This window comes from Mustela nivalis (genome assembly GCF_964662115.1).
Source record: "Mustela nivalis genome assembly, chromosome: 2".
In the NCBI taxonomy this organism is placed as follows: Eukaryota; Metazoa; Chordata; class Mammalia; order Carnivora; family Mustelidae; genus Mustela; species Mustela nivalis.
Genome location: NC_139021.1, coordinates 20284240 through 20307054, shown reverse-complemented (window position 1 = coordinate 20307054; position 22815 = coordinate 20284240). Strand labels below are relative to the sequence as shown.

General features: G+C 40.1%; 1 long non-coding RNA gene across 10 annotated transcripts in view; it reads left to right on the top strand.

The window, feature by feature from the left end:
* The window catches only part of LOC309860174, a 274988-nt gene that overhangs the window by 217634 nt on the left and 34539 nt on the right, over positions 1 to 22815 (top strand). For all 10 annotated transcript variants that reach the window (XR_014309208.1, XR_014309209.1, XR_014309210.1 and 7 more), the window contains 2 exons: positions 9234 to 9381; positions 10031 to 10161. This is a non-coding gene — a long non-coding RNA (uncharacterized lncRNA). The remainder of the gene's footprint in view (positions 1 to 9233; positions 9382 to 10030; positions 10162 to 22815) is intronic.

The following is a 22815-nucleotide window of genomic DNA, read 5'->3' as shown; positions in this document are numbered from 1 at the left end:
AAATTCAATTATCCAACATAGAGTACATCATTTGTTTCGGTCGTAGAGTTCAGTAATTCGTCAGTTTCACGTAAACCCAGCGCTCATCGCATCACATCACACACGTGATCACCCGATGCTCACGACATCACCCAGTTACCTCACCGCCCCCCACCCACCACCCCTCCAGCAACCCTCAGTTTGTTTCCTATAGGTAAGAGTCCCTCGTGGTTTGTCAAATAAATGTTTCTCTAACTCATAATCATCCCAATAGGAAACAGATGGCCCATTCAAATGGGGTAAGTGAAAAAAGTTAATAGATTGTTGACCGGGGTGCAGGCAGGAAAGGGAGACCAAGCACGGGGTGATGAAGGACGCTGCAAGCTACTCTCCGTGGGAAGCGGTTGCCATGCCTAGTCCCGAAAGGATGGGAGCTGAGAACAGAAACCCGCGGGGTGGACAGTCTACACTGACACGACTTTGCTGTTTCAGACAACTCATGCCCAGAAGATGACGTTTCAAATAACATTTTTGCTTGTTTTAGGAACTTTCTGAAAGTCCATTCATCTCAATACTGTGCTGCTTGACATATTCTCATTTGAGCAACTGTCCACTCCTCCAGATAATAGCTCAACCAAGCTTATCAAGCAACTGTTTATTTTATTTTAATTTTTTAACTTACCCGGATCACTCCCCGTCTGTATCCACCAATCCTGAACTATTATATCAGGAACTCCGTGCAGTCCTAAACAAGTGCTCCCACTGAAAAATCTACCTTAAACCAGACCTTCAAAACCGTATACATATCCTGACTTTGCTCTTTCTCCTCTGCTAAGACTGTCAAGGTACTGATTTGTCTTCCTGTGATAAGCAAAAAACTCAGCTTTGCTCTATCAACAGATAATTTGGTAGCAGTTCTGGGAGCCAGCATTTGACAGAGCTGTGACCAAAAACTAGAGCACGAGCTGGCCAACAGGGACTGTGGCCTCTGGAGTAGAGGAATGAAACCTTTCTTGGCTGGCTCCAGGGAGCACCTAGGGGATACACACCCAGTGTCTCTCGGTTCTCACCCTCTGATCGGCTGACATCTCTCCATGTTCACATCCAACTGGAAACCCAAGGGCATGGAAGCTCGACATGCAGCCCCCTCGATTCAGAGCAGGGTGGCAAAGGGGGGAAAGCACAGATGGGGAGAGGAAAAGGAGAATTCCAGCACACGGACCAGAAATAAAAAATCAACACGAACCCCTACATGTAGGTATAAGCTGCATCCTTAAAAATGGAGACCTGCAAAAATTGACCTAGAAAAAAAGTGGGCTTTTTTCTGAAATGCATTAAAGTAATTTTTAAATTAAAAATTAAAGTAATTAATTTTAATTAAAAATTAAAATTTTTAATTTCAGTTAAAAATTAAAGTAATTTTTAAAACCTGGTTTTAAGTTCTAAAATAAATGGAAAGTCATGTATAGTAAAAATAACCCTAGAAATTCTCTGAATTGCCCATAAATAGAGAGTACAAGTATTTTTGGTAAATAGCCCTGTACATCATATGTATGTGTAACTAGGTATTATATACACTATGCAGTTCCACGGATGGGACCATAATTAACAGGTAAATAATTCAAGTGTTTCACGACACTTCCGCAATTCAGTGAAAATTCTGGACGCACAGCTCTAGCATTGCTTACCATTATGCTCTGCATTCAATTTTCACAGTTCTCCCAGTTTCCGTCAGTGTCTCTCTAAAGACTTAAAGTCATTATTTTTTTTTTTACAAAAAGCTTTGTTTTGGAACAATTTCCAAGTTAAAGACAAGTTTCATGAAGTTCTGAAGAAGGCATGTATGCCCTTTCGAGAGTCCCTAATATTGTCTGTTTTGCCACATTTGCCTTTTCTTCTCTCACGTACACACACAGCTTTTTGCAGACCCGTTTGAGAGCAGGTTGACTATATCATGACTTCGTGTCAGTTAATCCTTCAGGGTCTATTTCCCAGAAACAAGAGTATTTTCGTCTCTAACCACAGTCTAGTTAGCAAATTTGGGAAATTTAATATGGCTACAGTTATTATTTATATAATAGTCCACTTCCAGTTTTTTCGGTTATCCCGATTATATCATTCTCGGTGGTTTTTCTCCAGAATCTGGTGCATGATCGTATATTGCATCCAGTTATCGTTCTTGTTTAATTTGGAACAGTTCCTTAGCTTTCATGGTCTTTCCTGACCTTCAGAATTTTTGAAGATTACAGGCGACTGGTTTTACAGACTTTTAAGATTTTATTTATTAGAGAGAGAGAGAGAGAGAATGTATGAGTGGGGAGAGGGGCAGAGGTTGTGTGTGTGGGGGTGGGGAATGGGCCCTGAGCAGGGGCCGATGCAGGGCTCGATCCCAAGATGCTGGGATCATGACGTGAGCCAAAGGCAGATGCTTAACCTACTGAACATCCCAGGAACCCCTATAGGACTGTCTTTGAAGATGGTTTATCTACCTTTCCCCATAATGTGATCCTAGTTATGTATTTTTTGGTAGGATCGCTAAATTAAGTGATGTTGTGTCCTTTGGCTATCACACCTGTCGGCACATCGTGCCTGTCCCCTATTCACGATAGTAGTTTCCATCAGTTGGTTAAGGTACTATTTTGTTTCTCCACTATGTAGCCAATTATAACTTTGGTAAATTGTAATTTGTAGGGAGAGATTTTGAGATGATGTGAATAAGCTGTTTCTCATCAACACCCTTCTCCTCCCACTCCAAGGGAATTCCTTCATTTCTCTTTGAAGGAATCACTACTCAATTCTATCCTCACCATGTATGAAACCTTTTAGTGTTTGAGAGTCCCTTGGGGGTGGATTTGGGAAATCACTGAAACTTTTAGATTTATTTTAATTTTTGGCCGAGCTGATTGAATTCATGTAAATTAAATGTGGGTCTGTTGAAGCTCTATTATAATAACCATAAAAGAAAAGTACTATGGGTAGAAGCTATCATCAGTCACATTTTATGTGGACAAAATGACTGACCAATAAATCAGATGTTCAGTGTACAGTTTACAGGAAAACGATCCTGATGAATATAATTTCAATAAAGTAAACATAAAAATGTTTTAACTCTGCTGAATAGAAAATTCAATAATAAATTAAACTGGCCTAATGATATTTGCTCTGTAAAGTGCTTGCTTGACAAAAATTTGTCAGTGGTGTTATAATTCTAAATTAAATGTTTGTATTCATAAAGATGGAATTCAGATATCCATGGCATCAAAAGATGGGGTAGAAATTTCAGGGTGAGGCAGTAGAGCACATGGGTGTTGGAGCTTTGGCCCCTGGGTTTGAACACCCCTTCAGCCACTTACTAGGTGTGACCATGGACAGGTTATTTAATCTCTGCCTCATCTGCTCTATGTATAGAATGAGAAAATAATGATATATACTATTTAACTGTTATGAGGATTGAAAGTTTTGATATGTGTCAGATGCCTAGAATAGTGAGTGCTATCATGTAGTTAGTAAGTTTGAAGCTTGGTAATTCACCTCAGGAAAAGTCGCCATCATCCTTACCACCATCTCTCTCATCTTCCCTAACGTGCTATATCTTTTGAGCTTGAAGGAAGGGATACTTCGAGACTGGGAACCTTATGTTATTTGAGACTAACTGATAAAATAATAATCCAGGTTATTGTTTCTTATTCTTTGGTAGCAATAATGCCATGGGAGTTTATAAACCGAATAAGGCAGTGTCATGGAATTTCCTTAGCATAGGTCACTAAGAGTCATCTTTAAAGTGTTTAAGAGTATACTTCTCAGTTGAACTTTTAACCCTGGAAACATCATTTTAAAACTATTGTTACTATCACAGCTGCATCAGTTTTAAGGCCAAGGGCATGCTATGCATTTAAACCAAATTACCTTATTGAATATTTGCAACCATTTTATGAAAGAGATATTACTATTAATCTCATCTTATTAGGAAAGAGACGGATTTGGAGAAACTGTAAGATTTGTTCAAGTACATGGTGCTAGCAAGAGGCAGATCCAGATTTTGAACTCTGGTATGAAAAGCCAGGTACTGCTTTCTGGAAACATTTCCCCCTTGTCTGTGAAACATTACCCTTTGCATTGACTTTGCTTGTAACAGATTGGTGTTTCTTCAGATTTGATGTAGTGAATGATATATCTTCGGTCAGTTTATTAATCAGAGTTTTAGAGGAATAGGAGATATTGCCCATATAAGAATCATTTAAGAAAAAAAAAGAATAATTTAAGAAAAGGAAATAAAGAGGCTCTGTGCCAAGGTGTGGCAGGCTAAAGGGATTCAAAAGGGTTAACAAAGCCCTCTAAGACTAACAGTGACAGGAAGCTATTCCCACCATCAGACCAACACAAGCACAGTCAGAGACTACCTCCAGAATCTAGACAGAGCTTTAGCCATCTGACTGGGGCTATCTGAGATGTTCACTTAAGAGGAACACAATCCCAGATAAACCACCATCTAATTGGAAGAGAGTCAGGGTAAAATACCCCAAACTTTCTCTTCTCCCATTATCTGATCTCATGTCTTACTTCCTCTGGGTCAAACCCAACTAAAAGCCAGAGGGCAGGAAAGGTCTTATTACACAGTTGGTGGAAGTCATTCTCCCTGGGCAGAGGTTAAGGCTGAAATAGATGGAAAGTAAACTTGGAAGGAAAAAGGGAGACTTTGTACCACACTAAGCATACCTGACATATTTTTCTAAATCACGATCACTCAGTACGATGTCAGAAAAGAAAATGGAGCAATTCAAGAAAAAAAAGATACAATATACATAAATGGCCAAATAGCAAATTCTTCTAAGTGTGAGAGGGGGAAAGAAAGGCTTTTCATTAATAGAGGACATCCTAAAGGTAATGCTTTTGCATAGGTAGGTAGAATGTAAAATGTTCAAATGTGATCAAAAGTCTTCTCCAGGTGGTTTATATCTGAAACCTGGTCTTCAATCGGCAGCACTAACTGCATTTTAGAGTCCCCCAAACTTGCACGTTTGTAGCTTGGCTCTCACAGTGGCCCTCTGTCTTGTGCCAGGTACTCTGAGCCAAGTTCTGGCTTCCGAATGGCTCCCAGCTCTGCAGTCCCCTCCCGATGTTTCTCGGACACCCTGTTTACTGTTGCTTTAGTTCACGTCCGTGTGAGGCATCATCCACACTCCTCACGTGTCCCGTCTTGTGCTTCTGTGTAAGGAAGCCCATGCCCTGAGCCTGCTGGGCAGGATCTGATTTATGAGTAAGACCAGATGTTGTTCCCTCACTCATCTAGAAGATAATTCATATGCCTTCAGTTTGGTGTGGCATCTGCTGCCCTTGGTTTTGGTTTCCAACTCTTTCCTCCAGCTTCTGAATTGAGACTTTTGTGCTGTTGGCTAGCAGCACACAGGGAAACAGCTGTGGCCCAGGCCTCCCAAGGCTGCTAGGCTGAGCCTCGTCCAGAGAAAGTCTCACTGGTGGGAGAGAGCTGAACACTGAAATCCATGACTTTATTTTCAAGCCCCATCTTTTCTCATCTCGGCAGAGGACCATAGTTTAGGCACTATTATAAATCCTTTTCCCGGATTGCCTTCAACATAGGTCGTAAATCCCAGTAGGGAGGCCTTCTCAGAACTAAGCAAGAAGAAAGGGAATTTATGAATTTAAATATTAAGAAGATTCTGCTAAAGCTGTGTTGAAGAAAGAAAGGAAAGACCAGGGGTTTTCTTTCTATTATATTATATTTTGTCAAAATTTCCCATTTTCAATTTCCCTTCTTTTCATTCTTCCAATGATTGAAGCACTTTGTTTAGGGAAACGAAATATAAATCGATTGAGAATTACTTAACTAGGAAATACAAATCAATAGCGACTGCCTTATGCAGGAACTTTTTGGTCTATAGCAATATGCTATTTGTTCTTAAAAAAAAGTGACTTCAATAAGCTTGTAATTATGCTGTTTTCATATCAAAGCACTATATGATAATATTTCATTTACTGCAGGGCACAACCAATTAGCACTTTTTCATCTATTCTATATCTATGATAAAGAGATAAGGAAAGAAATCGCATCAGAATAGCAGTAAAAAGAAAATTTCTAGCATGAGTTAATAGATAATACACGCTTAACACAAATGTCCTGTTTTCTTAATAAATCTCTGATGAGGATTGATATGTATAATAGTAATTCGGAAGAACTCTAAATTGAATGAAAATATGAAGGTTATTTTGTGTTGGGTCTTGTTTTTGTTTGCATATTCTGGTAATATTCTATGCCAAGAACAAAACTTCTGAGCCAGGAAAATTCATTTCTTTATTATCTGCTGTAACATTTAGAGAAAAAAAAATTGGGCTGAAATGAACTCTTAGTTTATGATTCTGAGTATACCACATATTAGCTATTCAGCATTGAGCAAATGATTTATGGAGGATTGTTTTGTCTTTCCAGATTCTTCTTGGCACAGATCCTTTTCTATGCTGACAGTGTGCTCATGGTTTCTCTCCTGTTTTTAGAAGACCCAATGCCACTGACAGCAGTTAATTTGGACACAACCAGACCAGTTAAAGTCCTTCCCTAGACTTGGTTTGGCCCAGAGAGCATCTCAGCATCTCAGTGGTTAAACTCTATGACATATAACTTAAGAACTATCAGCGGCCATATTTTCCTGCTTCTGAAGAGATCTGGTTTACAGTGAGAGGGAATAAAGCCAACTTGCAGAGAGAAACAGAGGTGGAAACAATCCAGTGAGGTTCATGTCTCTAGTTCTGGTTCTTCCTGAGGACCCTCTGCTTCCCTGCACTTCCAGGGACTGGGTTTTTCAACAGTGACTTGGCTTTTGCCTTTTCAAGTTGGATTTTACCTCATTCCGTTCTGGTTAGAATGTTAAACCCACATTTTCACGAGCCACACCCATATGTAATTTTGTATTTGTAATTTTTTTTTAATTATTCACTCACAGAATTGTGTCAGTTTAATGCATCCAGAAACCTGAACTCACTTTCAAATTTAATTAATAAAGCTTCACTTCTCTGATTTTCAGTTAACTCATTTGTGAAAGATAGGAAATCATTCTTAAATGCAGTTAGAATTCTGTGACTTGACTATGGTATAAAGTGTAACTTACCTTCGTGTTCCATTTAATGTTACAACCATTGGGAAACGGCTCCTTTAGTTCAGCTTTCTCAGAGATCCTCATGAGGTGCCATTGATTAGTAACAAAGAAATTTGAGAAGGAAGTGACCATGAGAACTGGGAACCTGTGGGGATTTCAGGTAAAATTCTCTCTGTCATTACCCCTCTGGAATAGACAAAGGGTCTCAATATTGAAGGGACAATTGCTGAAATGAGAATTCTAGGTAGTATACGTTGGGGATTTCTTTCATTAAAATACATACTTCCTCCCTAGTCATGAGATGATACTTGGAAGTTTTGTGGTCTAGTGTTTGATTCTTGCTTGGGTAATGTTTTCCCATTTTATTCATTTTTACATATTAAAAATGTAACAGCGTTCATATGTATTAAATATTACTGTAAAGAGTTTACTACCAGCAAAGTGTTTCTTATCAGGAGATAAAAATTTTTATCACCATTGTTTATGGCTGTGCCCAGGTGTCAGACACTGAATCCTTGTTATAGGGTCCGGTTGCTTCTCATCTTCTTATTTTTCTTAGTGCATAGCACCTCCACATTTTCTGGTTCTCAAGGTCATTGCACTTTCTCAAGGTTGTTATACTTTTCCCATTGGTATGATTATGGTTTCACTCACTTTTAAGGAAAAAACAGGTTTTTGTCTGATGTAAGATGGTGAACAGGACATTTTATCCTCTGGTTCTCAGTCCCTAGCTGAAAAATAGAAGGAAGAAAACAACCATAAAGGTTTTGTGGGTCGCCTAGGTGGCTCAGTGGGTTAAGCCTCTGCCTTCAGCTCAGGTCATTGTTCCAGGGTCCTGGGATTGAGCCCTGCGTCAGGTTCCCAGCTCAGCAGGGAGCCTGCTTCCCTTCCTCCCTCTCTGCTGGCCTCTCTGCCTACTTGTGATCTCTGTCAAATAATTAAAAAAAAATCTTTAAAGGTTTTGTGAAAATTAATTGAAATTAGAAGGTGCAGATGTGGCAGCCTGGGGTTTAGCAACGTTTGTCCTTTCCTTGCATGCCAAATCCCCACTCTTTACTGGCTCTTTTCTGACCTCTCAGAATTCTTTTGAGAAAAAAATCAGGTTACTAATAAAAATTCACATCAAAAGTGGTACACAAAGCAAAATCTTAGATACTGAACATCAGCTACTAAGAATGGCGGTATCACCTAGATAATGTCAAACACTGAATACATTTGAAACATTAGCTATAAATATTCATAAATATGAACTATTGTGTACGATTTAAAAGCGTGTAACAACTTTAATAGCATGGATAAAGTTATATGAAGATACCGAAGGTCTTAAACTGCATTGATTTACCTTTGTTGAGCATCATGGAGAACTTTACGGCAATACTAGCTTTAGTCAAAGTCATTGGGTTTCTTCTGAAAAATTACAGATGACTTATTCAATTATCTTCCCCATGCTTCCCCACACTAATAATGTCTCCCTGTGTTTTAGTCAGAGTATGAGCAGAGAAACACGCCATCTCTGAATTATACATTAATATCCAAATAGGGATCTATAATAGGACATGGTTATAGTCTTACGTGAGTTGTTTCCTCCTGGATCTGGGGGCAGAGCCAGACCTCCACAGGGCGAGGAGTGGAGAAGAAGGATAGGTGTGAGGGGAAGAGCTCAAACGGAACCTGCCAGGCTGACTAGAGGCCGTGAGCGCAGGCTCTTAAAATCATGGGAGTCTCTCTCTGGCTTTACACCTGCCACTTGGGGAATGGGGGTATCCTGCTGGGGAAGCTAGTGCCGTTCATCATGGAACTCAATCTGCACCTAGCCCAGGAGGCAGAGAAGCCAAATGAGGGTTTCACAGGAGGTACAGGAACTGGGGAAGAGATGCTACCCCAAGGTGAGTAGCAACAATGTGTATAATGTGTATAAGCTACCAGGGACCTCACTGCCTGCTTTCCCCTTCGGCATGCAGAAAGAGTGTGGCTGATACTTCCTACCAACCACAAGCTACCCAGGCCAAGGGAGTTTCTGAGATTCAGTTCCAGTGGACCTAAATGGATGTAATATAAATCTAGCACACTAAATAATTGTGTAAAATCCCATCTCTGTACCTATTACTTTTTTTTTTCTAACGATTTTATTTATTTATTTGACAGCAAGAGACACGGAGAGAGAGGGAACACAAGCAGGGGAAGCAGAAGAGAGAGAAGCAGGCTTCCCGCTGAGCAGGGAGCCCAATGCGGGGCTGGATCCCAGGACCCTGGGATCATGACCTGACCCAAAGACAGACGACTGAGCCACCAGGTGCCCCGTACCTATTACTATTCTTAACATAACTTGTTCTCATCTACATCCTTGGGATAACATGCTCTCCCCTACTCTTCTTGCCAAAAGGAGCTCTATTTGTTGTTCATTAGATAAATGATTTCAACTCACTTGTATCAATTTTCCAGGGCAGTGTTTAACTTTTATTTGTTTCATAATGGGTTCCTAGACCTAGTAATCACACTCAGTGCATACTGTCTAGCAGAAACTTGTTTAAAATGAATTCTGGTGTAATGGTTTTTGCATGTTACCCTGAAACGCAGGCCTAGCTTTTCTCTTTCTTCTTGCAGCTCAGTCTTTTGTTTACAAATGTAGACAAATCTGTATTATACTAAAAACCTGAAATGGATTAGTGCGGTGTCTTGAATCACGCAAAAAAACGAATTTGTTGTTTAAAATGAAAATAATTTCATGGTTTAGCTTTGAAGAAGAGTGCAAAAAGTCATGCCATTAGCAATAATTTACTCATTTGTGTATTTTATACAGATTTAATAAGTCTTTGCTTTAAACTTGGCTTTTACATGGGGATTATAAAGTGTTTTGTCAGTTTTGCAAATAAAATATGAAGGCTTAAACTTGGCTAATACACCACATGGCTGTTTCCCCTTTTTCTTACTTTCCCTGGTAGAAGGAAGAGCTGAACACACAGGAGCTGGTGCCTTAAGGGAGTGGGAGTCAGGAAATTTGATGAGATGGAGGGCCAAGGAGAAGGTAGACCTCAAGGCCTGAAGTCATCAGAGTGCAACGTCTCTAGGCCAGGTGAGTACTAGAGCTTCCTACAAAAGTTAAGAATCTCCAGCAAAGCAATGAGATTCCTGTCTCTCTGTCTCTCTCAGCCTGCTTCCTGTCTCTCTCTGCCTGCTTCACTGCCTACTTGTAATCTCTGTCTGTCAAATAAATAAATAAAATCTTAAAAAAAAAAAAAAAGAAGAAAACACAGAGAGAGCAACAAGAAACTCTGAAATGAGGGGAAAGGGAATGGGTCCGATGCATCATCTGAGAAATTTTGGCCCTTAGAGAAGAAAAGTGAGAGTCAGGCCAGCACCTGCTGAATGGCTGGCTGTGTTCCCACAGGACTTCGGACTCATCTACGTACATTCATTTCACAGCACTCACAAACCCCTTCGCCATCACCAAGGCAAAGCCTGTAACCGTCTTATATAGGTAATCATCAGGCTAATCTTTATACATCTGATTCACCCTTAATACTCATTTTGTCCAGACCTCAGCGGCATGAAGACTCTTTGGTTTGCATTAAGAGGAACTGGAGAGAGAGAGAGAGATGATATGGCATGAGATGTTGCCAATTTTCATTGAAATACTGCTAAGATGTTGCTGATTTTGTTGAAATACTCCTAATAGAATTTAACTTGTTTCCAAAATGATATTGTAGATACTGCCATTTATAAAGCTGGTTCAAGCTTTATTTCTTCCACGGTTGCTTATTCCACAAATATTAATTGAGCATCTACTATGTGCAAACACCAAGAAGACACAAGGGAGAAAAACTCCTGGGCCTCGTGAATCTTGCATTCTCGTCACCCTGTCACCTGTTGGTTCTCTCCTCCATCCTCCAAGACAGTGAATCCAAACCCATTTAACCTCTACTACTTTCTGTCTCCCCATCTTTGTCTCACATCCTTCACTCCCAGCATATACTTCATATACCATCTCGCAAAGAGAACAGAGGATGGCAACCCAGTTTTCTCCCCACCTTCCTCTAGAGTGGAACTTGGCCACACTCTTTCTGACTCAGGAGACCGGGCATCATTTCTGAACGTCCCTAGGGCTTTGGAAGCCACGGAATCCTGAACATGTCTGTGTCTGTGACTTTGTCCACAAAATCGAGGGTACCCACTATTGTCTTCGTTTATCTTCATTTGCTGACAGATTCCAAAGCTTTGGCATGCCCTCAAAGCATCCACTGCATTTGACGGACTCATCTTGATAACTTTAAAGAAGGCAACACCCACTCTTCGGGTACAGAATTACTTCTTAGAACAAATCATGTATTAGTTGTTAGCTAGTAAGTAATATATCAAGAGGGTGATCGGAGTCTAAGTGCTGCTGTCATAAAGGAAGAGACTGTCCACAAAAGTGTCTTTTTTCCCCTAAGTCAAGTCGATATTTAAGAGCTCAGTGAAAAATAAACCCTTAGTGAACACTGGCTGACCTGATTAAAGGGCGGTGAAGTCAAAAGATGATGGGCTTTGTAGCAAACAGTCCCTGGTTTGAACTCCAGTGGCGGTCCTTAGTAGCCACGTGACTTGTATCAACTCTCCAGGATCTGTCAAGACGGCTGTTATCACTTGCAAAGTAAAGATGAAAATCCAGCCTTGTCAGGGTTACAGTAAGGAACAGATGAGATAACATCATGTCTCCAGCCCCACACTTGGGTGAAATGGTGGTTGATTCAATATTAAAGGCCAGTTTTCTGTAGAATTCCTGGGCACCTCCCACACCTCCCCTGCACCGCCCCAACTCATTTGTCTTGTCTGTAGCTCAGTAATTGATGGCTGGAGGTTTCCAGAAGAACTGACCAAATACCAATGTTCCCAGACAGTGAATCTGCTTAGAGATGGTATTTGAGTAATTTTTGGTCATTGTGTTAAGAATCGGATCTTGTTCTTCTCTCTCTGCCTGCCTCTCTGCCTACTTGTGATCTTTGTCTATCAAATAAATAAAATCTTAAAAAAAAAAAGAATCGTATCTTGTCTATTTGACACAAGTTTGAATAATAGACACGTTTTGAGCCTTTTTGCCTCAGAAAACTATGTCAACCTCAAAACGAAATGTGTTTGTGAAGTCAGTTATTTTTATGCTTTCTTGGGCAAGCTTTGAGGTAATTATTATTATTTTTTTTTTTAGAAATTTTTCATGTTTTATTTATATTTATTTTTTTATTTTTTTTTTAATTAATTTTTTATTTTTTATAAACATATATTTTTATCCCCAGGGGTACAGGTCTGTGAATCACCAGGTTTACACACTTCACAGTGCTCACCAAAGCACATACCCTCCCCAATGTTCATAATCCCACCCCCTTCTCCCAAACCCCCTTCCCCCAACAACCCTCAGTTTGTTCTGTGAGATTAAGAGTCACGCATGGTTTGTCTCCCTCCCAATCCCATCTTGTTTCATTTATTCTTCTCCTACCCACTTAAGCCCCCATGTTGCATCACCACTTCCTCATATCAGGGAGATCATATGATAGTTGTCTTTCTCTGCTTGACTTATTTCACTAAGCATGATACCCTCTAGTTCCATCCATGTTGTCGCAAATGGCAAGATTTCATTTCTTTTGATGGCTGCATAGTATTCCATTGTGTATATATACCACATCTTCTTGATCCATTCATCTGTTGATGGACATCTAGGTTCTTTCCATAGTTTGGCTATTGTGGACATTGCTGCTATAAACATTCGGGTGCACGTGCCCCTTTGGATCACTACGTTTGTATCTTTAGGGTAAATACCCAATAGTGCAATTGCTGGGTCATAGGGCAGTTCTATTTTCAACATTTTGAGGAACCTCCATGCTGTTTTCCAGAGTGGCTGCACCAGCTTGCATTCCCACCAACAGTGTAGGAGGGTTCCCCTTTCTCCGCATCCTCGCCAGCATCTGTCCATTTCCTGACTTGTTGATTTTAGCCATTCTGACTGGTGTGAGGTGGTATCTCATTGTGGTTTTGATTTGTATTTCCCTGATGCCGAGTGATATGGAACACTTTTTCATGTGTCTGTTGGCCATATGGATGTCTTCTTTGCAGAAATGTATGTTCATGTCCTCTGCCCATTTCTTGATTGGATTATTTGTTCTTTGGGTGTTGAGTTTGCTAAGTTCTTTATAGACTCTGGACACTAGTCCTTTATCTGATATGTCGTTTGCAAATATCTTCTCCCATTCTGTCAGTTGTCTTTTGATTTTGTTAACTGTTTCCTTTGCTGTGCAAAAGCTTTTGATCTTGATGAAATCCCAATAGTTCATTTTTTCCCTTGCTTCTCTTGCCTTTTGCGTTGTTCCTAGGAAGATGTTCCTGTAGTAGAGGTCGAAGAGGTTGCTGCCTGTGTTCTCCTCAAGGATTTTGATGGATTCCTTTTGCACATTGAGGTCCTTCATCCATTTTGAGTCTATTTTTGTGTGTGGTGTAAGGAAATGGTCCAATTTCATTTTTCTGCATGTGGCTGACCAATTTTCCCAGCACCATTTATTGAAGAGGCTGTCTTTTTTCCATTGGACATTCTTTCCTGGTTTGTCGAAGATTAGTTGACCATAGAGTTGAGGGTCTATTTCTGGGCTCTCTATTCTGTTCCATTGATCTATGTGTCTGTTTTTGTGCCAGTACCATGCTGTCTTGATGATGACAGCTTTGTAATAGAGCTTGAAGTCCGGAATTGTGATGCCACCAACGTTGGCTTTCTTTTTCAATATCCCTTTGGCTATTCGAGCTCTTTTCTGGTTCCATATAAATTTTAGCATTATTTGTTCCATTTCTTTGAAAAAGATGGATGGCACTTTGATAGGAATTGCATTAAATGTGTAGATTGCTTTAGGTAGCATAGACATTTTCACAATATTTATTCTTCCAATCCAGGAGCATGGAACATTTTTCCATTTCTTTGTGTCTTCCTCAATTTCTTTCATGAGTACTTTATAGTTTTCTGAGTATAGATTCTGTGTCTCTTTGGTTAGGTTTATTCCTAGGTATCTTATGGTTTTGGATGCAATTGTAAATGGGATTGACTCCTTAATTTCTCTTTCTTCTGTCTTGCTGTTGGTGTAGAGAAATGCAACTGATTTCTGTGCATTTATTTTATATCCTGACACTTTACTGAATTCCTGTATAAGTTCTAGCAGTTTTGGAGTGGAGTCTTTTGGGTTTTCCACATAGAGTATCATATCATCTGCGAAGAGTGACAATTTGACTTCTTCTTTGCCGATTTGGATGCCTTTAATTTCCTTTTGTTGTCTGATTGCTGAGGCTAGGACCTCTAGTACTATGTTGAATAGCAGTGGTGATAATGGACATCCCTGCCGTGTTCCTGACCTTAGCGGAAAAGCTTTCAGTTTTTCTCCATTGAGAATGATATTTGCGGTGGGTTTTTCATAGATGGCTTTGATGATATTGAGGTATGTGCCCTCTATCCCTACACTTTGAAGAGTTTTGATCAGGAAGGGATGCTGTACTTTGTCAAATGCTTTTTCAGCATCTATTGAGAGTATCATATGGTTCTTGTTCTTACTTTTATTGATGTGTTGTATCACATTGACTGATTTGCGGATGTTGAACCAACCTTGCAGCCCTGGAATAAATCCCACTTGGTCGTGGTGAATAATCTTTTTAATGTACTGTTGAATCCTATTGGCTAGTATTTTGTTGAGTAATTTCGCATCTGTGTTCATCGAGGATATTGGTCTATACCTCTCTTTTTTGGTGGGATCCTTGTCTGGTTTTGGGATCAAGGTGATGCTGGCCTCATAAAATGAGTTTGGAAGTTTTCCTTCCATTTCTACTTTTGGAACAGTTTCAGGAGAATAGGAATTAGTTCTTCTTTAAATGTTTGGTAGAATTCCCCCGGGAAGCCATCTGGCCCTGGGCTTTTGTTTGTTTGGAGATTTTTAATGACTGTTTCAATCTCCTTACTGGTTATGGGTCTGTTCAGGCTTTCTATTTCTTCCTGGTTCAGTTGTGGTAGTTTATATGTCTCTAGGAATGCATCCATTTCTTCCAGATTGTCAAATTTATTGGCGTAGAGTTGCTCATAGTATGTTCTTATAATAGTTTGTATTTCTTTGGTGTTAGCTGTGATCTCTCCTCTTTCATTCATGATTTTATTTATTTGGGTCCTTTCTCTTTTCTATTTGATAAGTCGGGCCAGGGGTTTATCAATTTTATTAATTCTTTCAAAGAACCAGCTCCTAGTTTCGTTGATTTGTTCTATTATTTTTTTGGTTTCTATTTCATTGATTTCTGCTCTGATCTTTATGATTTCTCTTCTCCTGCTGGGCTTAGGGTTTCTTTCTTGTTCTTTCTCCAGCTCCTTTAGGGTTAGGTTGTGTACCTGAGACCTTTCTTGTTTCTTGAGAAAGGCTTGTACCGCTATATATTTTCCTCTCAGGACTGCCTTTGTTGTGTCCCACAGATTTTGAACCGTTGTAGTTTCATTATCATATGTTTCCATGATTTTTTTCAATTCTTTTTTAATTTCCCGGTTGACCCATTCATTCTTTAGAAGGATGCTGTTTAGTCTCCATGTATTTGGGTTCTTTTCAAACTTCCTTTTGTGGTTGAGTTCTAGCTTTAGAGCATTGTGGTCTGAAAATATGCAGGGAATGATCCCAATCTTTTGATACCGGTTGAGTCCTGATTTAGGACCGAGGATGTGATCTATTCTGGAGAATGTTCCATGTGCACTAGAGAAGAATGTGTATTCTGTTGCTTTGGGATGAAATGTTCTGAATATATCTGTGATGTCCATCTGGTCCAGTGTGTCGTTTAAGGCCTTTATTTCCTTGCTGATCTTTTGCTTGGATGATCTGTCCATTTCAGTGAGGGGAGTGTTAAAGTCCCCTACTATTATTGTATTATTGTTGATGTGTTTCTTTGATTTTGTTATTAATTGGTTTATATAGTTGGCTGCTCCCACGTTGGGGGCATAGATATTTAAAATTGTTAAATCTTCTTGTTGGACAGACCCTTTGAGTATGATATAGTGTCCTTCCTCATCTCTTATTATAGTTTTTGGCTTAAAATCTAATTGATCTGATATAAGGATTGCCACTCCTGCTTTCTTCTGATGTCCATTAGCATGGTAAATTCTTTTCCACCCCCTCACTTTAAATCTGGAGGTGTCTTCGGGCTTAAAATGAGTTTCTTGGAGGCAACATATAGATGGGTTTTGTTTTTTTATCCATTCTGATAGCCTGTGTCTTTTGACAGGGGCATTTAGCCCATTAACATTCAGGGTAACTATTGAGAGATATGAATTTAGGGCCATTGTATTGCCTGTAAGGTGACTGTTACTGTATATAGTCTCTGTTCCTTTCTGATCTACCACTTGTAGGCTCTCTCTTTGCTTAGAGGACCCCTTTCAAGATTTCCTGTAGAGCTGTTTTGGTGTTTTCAAATTCTTTCAGTTTTTGTTTGTCCTGGAAGCTTTTAATCTCTCCTTCTATTTTCAATGATAGCCTAGCTGGATATAGTATTCTTGGCTGCATGTTTTTCTCGTTTAGTGCTCTGAAAATATCATGCCAGCTCTTTCTGGCCTGCCAGGTCTCTGTGGATAAGTCAGCTGCCAATCTAATATTTTTACCATTGTATGTTAGAGACTTCTTTTCCCGGGCTGCTTTCAGGATTTTCTCTTTGTCACTGAGACTTGTAAATTTTACTATTAGGTGACGGGGTGTGGGCCTATTCTTATTGATTTTGAGGGGCATTCTCTGAACCTCCTGAATTTTGATGCTCGTTCCTTTTGCCATATTGGGGAAATTCTCCCCAATAATTCTCTCCAGTATACCTTCTGCTCCCCTCTCTCTTTCTTCTTCTTCTGGAATCCCAATTATTCTAATGTTGTTTCATCTTATGGTGTCACTTATCTCTCGAATTCTCCCCTCGTGGTCCAGTAGCTGTTTGTCCCTCTTTTGCTCAGCTTCTTTATTCTCTGTCATTTGGTCTTCTATATCACTAATTCTTTCTTCTGCCTCATTTATCCTAGCAGTGAGAGCCTCCATTTTTGATTGCACCTCATTAATAGCTTTTTTGATTTCAACTTGGTTAGATTTTAGTTCTTTTATTTCTCCAGAAAGGGCTTTTATATCTCTCGAGAGGGTTTCTCTAATATCTTCCATGCCTTTTTTGAGCCCAGCTAGAACCTTGAGAATTGTCAATCTGAACTCTAGATCTGACATATTACCGATGTCTGTATTGATTAGGTCCCTAGCCTTCAGTACTGCCTCTTGTTCTTTTTTTTGTGTTGAATTTTTCCGTCTTGTCATTTTGTCCAGATAAGAGTATATGAAGGGACAAGTAAAATACTAAAAGGGTGGCAACAACCCCAGGAAAATGTGCTTTAACCAAATTAGAAGAGATCCAAAATCGTGAGAGGGGAGAAGGGATAAAAAGAGGTTCAAAAAGGAAGAAAGAATAAAAAAATGAAAAAAGAAAAAAAAAGAAAAGAAAATAATTAAAAAAAAGAAAACACCTAAGAAAAACATAAAAAAGAAAAAATATATATATTAGATAACCTAGTAAAAAATCGTTAAAAAAGAAAAAGATAACAGTTAAAAAAAAAATTTTACCCGAAGGCGAGAAAAAAAAACAAAAAATGAAAAAGAAAAAAATTAAATTAACTGCAAGACTAAAAAAAATTACAGGGAAAAAGCCATGAGTTCTGTGCTTGGCTTTCTCCTCCTCTGGAATTCTGCTGCTCTCCTTGGTATTGAAACTGCACTCCTTGGTAGGTTAACTTGGTCTCGGCTGGATTTCTTGTTGATTTTCTGGGGGAGGGGCCTGTTGTAGTGATTCTCAAGTGTCTTTGCCCCAGGTGGAATTACACCGCCCTTACCTGGGGCCGGGGTGAGTAATCCGCTCGGGTTTGCTTTCAGGAGCTTTTGTTCCCTGAGCGCTTTCCGTAGAGTTCCGGAGGACGGGAACACAAATGGCAGCCTCCTGGTCTCCGGCCTGGAGGAGCCGAGAGCTCAGGGCCCCACTCCTCAGTGCGCCCTCAGAAAACCGCGCCCAGTTACTCCCGTCTGCCTGACCTCCGGCCGCGCTCCGAGCTCACTGAGCCTGCGACCGGTTCAAGGTCACCCCACGCTGCGAGCTTACTGTCGGCTCTGTCTCTGTAGCCGGCTTTCCCCGTCCAATACCCGCAAGCTCTGCGACACTCAGACACCCCCGATCCTTCTGTGACCCTGCGGGACCTGAGGCCACGCTGACCCCGCGTGGGCTTTGCCCCGGTTTAGCCTCTGGAGCGATGTCCCTCAGCAGAACAGACTTTTAAAAGTCCTGATTTTGTGTGCCGTTGCTCCGCCGCTTGCCGGGAGCCGGCCCCTCCCCCCGGGGTCTAGCTTCCCGTCGCTTTGGATTCACTTCTCCACCGGTCCTACCTTTCAGAAAGTCGTTGTTTTTCTGTTTCCAGAATTGCTGTTCTTCTTCTCTTCGATCTGCCGATGGATTTTCAGGTGTTTGCAATCTTTAGATAAGCTATCTAGCTGATCTCCGGCTAGCTGAAGTAGTCTCAGCCTGCTACTTCTCCGCCATCTTGACTCCTCCTCAGTAGAGGTTATTTAGAACAAAGTGGAGCTCCAGAGTCCATTTATTTGAATGTATTTCCATTTCAATCACCCTGCTTCAGAAGTCGCCTCTCCTTCCCGTCACATAAGGTGAACAGATGTGATTTTAAGGACTTACTTCACGAACTCCTGCTCGTTTCTGCTCCTCCAGAACTGGCTTAGTTCCTGTCTTCTTCCAAGACTGGTTCTTGGCCTTCTCTGTGAGTCAGCTGTATCCTTCCATTAAATTTCATTCTTGCTTTAGTTAGCCAAGTTGCCCAAGACGCTCGCTTGTGGAGGACCCGCGGAAAAACACAGCCACTTCTCGCGACAACTGGAGGACGCCCCGCTTTGAGGTAATTATAATGAGAACAATTGAAAGTATCATTCTTTTTTCTGCCCACAGAAATCCTGCACTTTTTTAGTAAGACGGTCCAAACGGACACACTAATGGAGAAACTTGTGCCTTCAGATTAATTTAAATATATATAGGTACATGCTTTTGATTAATGTTGGAGTTCTTATCCTCTGGATGACCTTGTTAATTCATTTGGTGGAGTCTAATCTGTCTTCCATAGTGAGTAGAAAGAGGATCATTTCCGAGGGATGCAGTGGAGACCAGAGCCCCGTATTTGTTTTAATCTCTGGTGAATATACTGTGTTGTGACCAAGAAAACCACTGAGAAAAATCTTCCTTTCCTAAAGTTGGCTTGATATTTGCCAACCTAACGCCAGTTTAATATGGGAGTAAGAGGAAAGTGTGGAATGGAAAAATATTCTCAGGGAAAGCTAAAAAAGAAAACAAAAGAAGATTCGGTTTAATATATGGCCATTAGCTGTTACTGAATCTATCCAATCGATGAGAACCATGGTTCCAATATCCACATTCCTGTAGGATAGGACTGGGGTAGGGGTCTTCACTCCCCTTACTTTAGAGCTGAACACTTCTCCTGACAATTCATATTCCCACTGAGCCACCTAAGCACCTATATTGAGACTTTAAGAAAGAAATAAGGTTGGATTTTAAGAAAGAAGGCCACTTCCAACCCAATGATAGGAACCTTTCTATCATAGTAAGCACATGGTGGGTGATAGTGCTTTCTTTGGGAACTAAGAAGTAAGCTACCAGTATGAGTCAAGATTTGTTGAAAGATACAGCTATACTTTTAGTAATGGAGTTGGCTTGTCAAATTAAATGATTGAGGTATGTTTTCATAAGACACTTTTCCAAAGGTAGTCTACAATATCCAGTGATATTTTCATTTAGTGATACCATTGTTTTATTTGATACATCTTGGAAGTAATGTTGGCAGTAGGCTTGTAGAACCTCCAGGGAAAACAGGCCCAACCCAGAACTGGGAACATTTCTAAGTGGTTCCAGGTTTTCACTTCTCCAGAATTGGTCGTATTAAATAAAATGATGTTTCAGTGTAGTTATCTGATGCACTAGTCATGCAAAAATCCATGTTTTAAGAACACAAAGGAATGAGGTGAGATTTCTTTGTGTGGCTCAGTATCAGTTTCTGCAGTCTTCTCATTCACTTCAAATCCTGGAATATAACGCTTGGCTTGGAGATTGACAAACTGGCAGGCTGTTTATTTGTGTTCATTATTTATTACTTGTGCTTTTCATAGTTCATATCCTTTTTTAATGGTCATCCCAATATCTTTCCAGAATTTTCTTTTAATGTGAAAATGTATGTTTCATTTAAAAACCAAAGGAGAAAAGAAACTTCCTGTGACCTCCATAATTAACTTCTACATGTGCTTATTTTTCTTTTCATGTGAACGTATTAAAAAAAAAATTGCTTGTATATCCGATGTTCTATCCCAGAAAGACAGTTACGTTGTTGAAGTATTGTGTTCAGTCCTCCATGTTTGATGGCTTGAGTGGTAGGTAAGCACTGAGAGGAGTAATTTCTTATGAGGAGAAATGTGAGGGAAGAGAATAAGGGAAACACAAATACAGGTACACTGAAACATACACACATATAGCGCCACCATTGAAACACACACACACACACCCCATACCACCACCACCCATGGGTAAATGACTCTAGGACAAAATGACCTGACTAAGTGCTATTTGGAACTTAACATCTCTATGACTTCTACTTTTACAAAAACTTCTGGAAAAAGCTATATTAGGAAATATTGACAATTTATGTCTGAATTTTGTGACTCTGATTCCTTCCTGAGACAAGGGACTACAAGCAGTTGTATTAAACTATAACAAGGACAGATACACAGAGGAAAATCCATCTTTTTATTTGCACAATCCTGTCCTTTCATTTGCATACTTTCTGTAGGAGTAAGTGACTGGCTTGAATTTGGGAAGTTATGCCTTTCATTAAGAGAAAGCAGGCGTGTGAAGGTGCTTTCATTTCTCTTGGTTAGTAAGGTCATCCTACATTGGTTATCCCTAGTTAGTTTAGTCCTATAGGGATGCAGAGCAACTCTTTCTTCTCTGATTTTCCTTTAACTATTGCCTCCTCTCCCACTCAGTCCATATTGTTTGGGTAAGATAGCACTCCCCTTCTCACCCCCTCATCCATCCAGACCCCTGAGGAGGCCTCAGTACTCAGGTCAACAGCCAAAGCAGTCACTCTCATTGCCAGGATGGATGGGCACAAGATCTAAAGCTGGGCCAAACCATTGATATTCCTGTCCTTGCAACCAGACTGCTCAGTGTTTTTTTTAGAAGGATAAAAGGGATTTCTCTCTTCTCCTGGTTTTAATTCGTAAGTACTTATAAATCAGAGAGCCAAATAAAAAGGCACTTTCTTACTCTCATTCTATTATTATAATAATAATATGTTAGGAGCCATACTCACAGCATTTGGTTCATCATCTCGTATAATTTCTATAGTAATCCTCTGGGGTAGATACTTCTATTATCCCCGTCTATGCATGAGAAGCTAAACCTTAGACACCCTGGGGTTTTTTGTTTTTTTTTTTTTAGATATTTAATAATAGATATTTTTTATTAACATATAATATATTATTTGCCCCAGGGGTACAGGTCTGTGAATCATCAGGCTTGCACATTTCACAGCACTTACCATAGCACATACCCCCCACCCCCAATGTCCATAACCCAGCTACCCTGTCCATACCTCCCAACCCCCAGCAACCCTCAGTTTGTTTCCCGAGATTCAGAGTCTCTTATGCCTTGTCTCCCTCCTGATCCCATCTTATTTCATTTTTTCCTTTCCTACCCCCCACGACTCCCCACCCTGTCTCTCAAATTTTTCATATCAGAGAGAGCATATGATAATTTTCTCTCTCTGATTGACTTTTTCATTCAGTGTAATATCCTCTAGTTCCATCCACATCATTGCAAATACCAAGATTTCCTTTCTTTTGATGGCATAGTATTCCATTGTGTATATATACCACATATTCTTTATCCATTCATCTGTTGATGGACATCTAGGTTCTTTCCATAGTTTGGCTATTGTGGACATTGCTGCTATAAACATTCCGGTGCACGTGCCCCTTCGGATCACTACATTTGTATCTTGAGGGTAAATCGCATTACTGAATGCGATTGCTGGGTTGTAGAGTAGCTCTATTTTCAACTTTTTGAGGAACCTTCCAGAATGGCTTTACCAGCTTGCATTCCCACCCAACAGTGTAGGAGGGTTCCCCTTTCTCCACATCCTCACCAAAACCTGTCATCTCCTGACTTGTTAACTTAAGCCATTCTGACTGGTGTGAGATGGTATCTCATTGTGGTTTTGATTTTGATTTGTATTTCCCTGATGCCAAGCGATGTTGAGCACTTTTTCATGTAGACATCCTGTTTTTGAAAGCCACATGCTAATAAATAAATGATAGTTAGTCTTGAACCTATTTAGTCTGACCTGAAACCTATGCTCTTGCCCTCAGCATATAATCTGTACACATTCTTCTGAGCAGAAGGAAAGCCTACATTTTACATGTTTGCAAACATTAAAACAAAATGTATATTTGGAACAGAGGAATGAAGGAGAACTGAGGAGAGTATGTCCTAGAGAATCACAGAGTCAGAGTGACCATAGTCTTTCAGTGACTAGAGATAAAGATTACAGCATCTTGAGTGGTGGTGGGACAGAGGTGGGTACCACTCAAGTAAGCTGAGTCTTGGCTAAGTACTT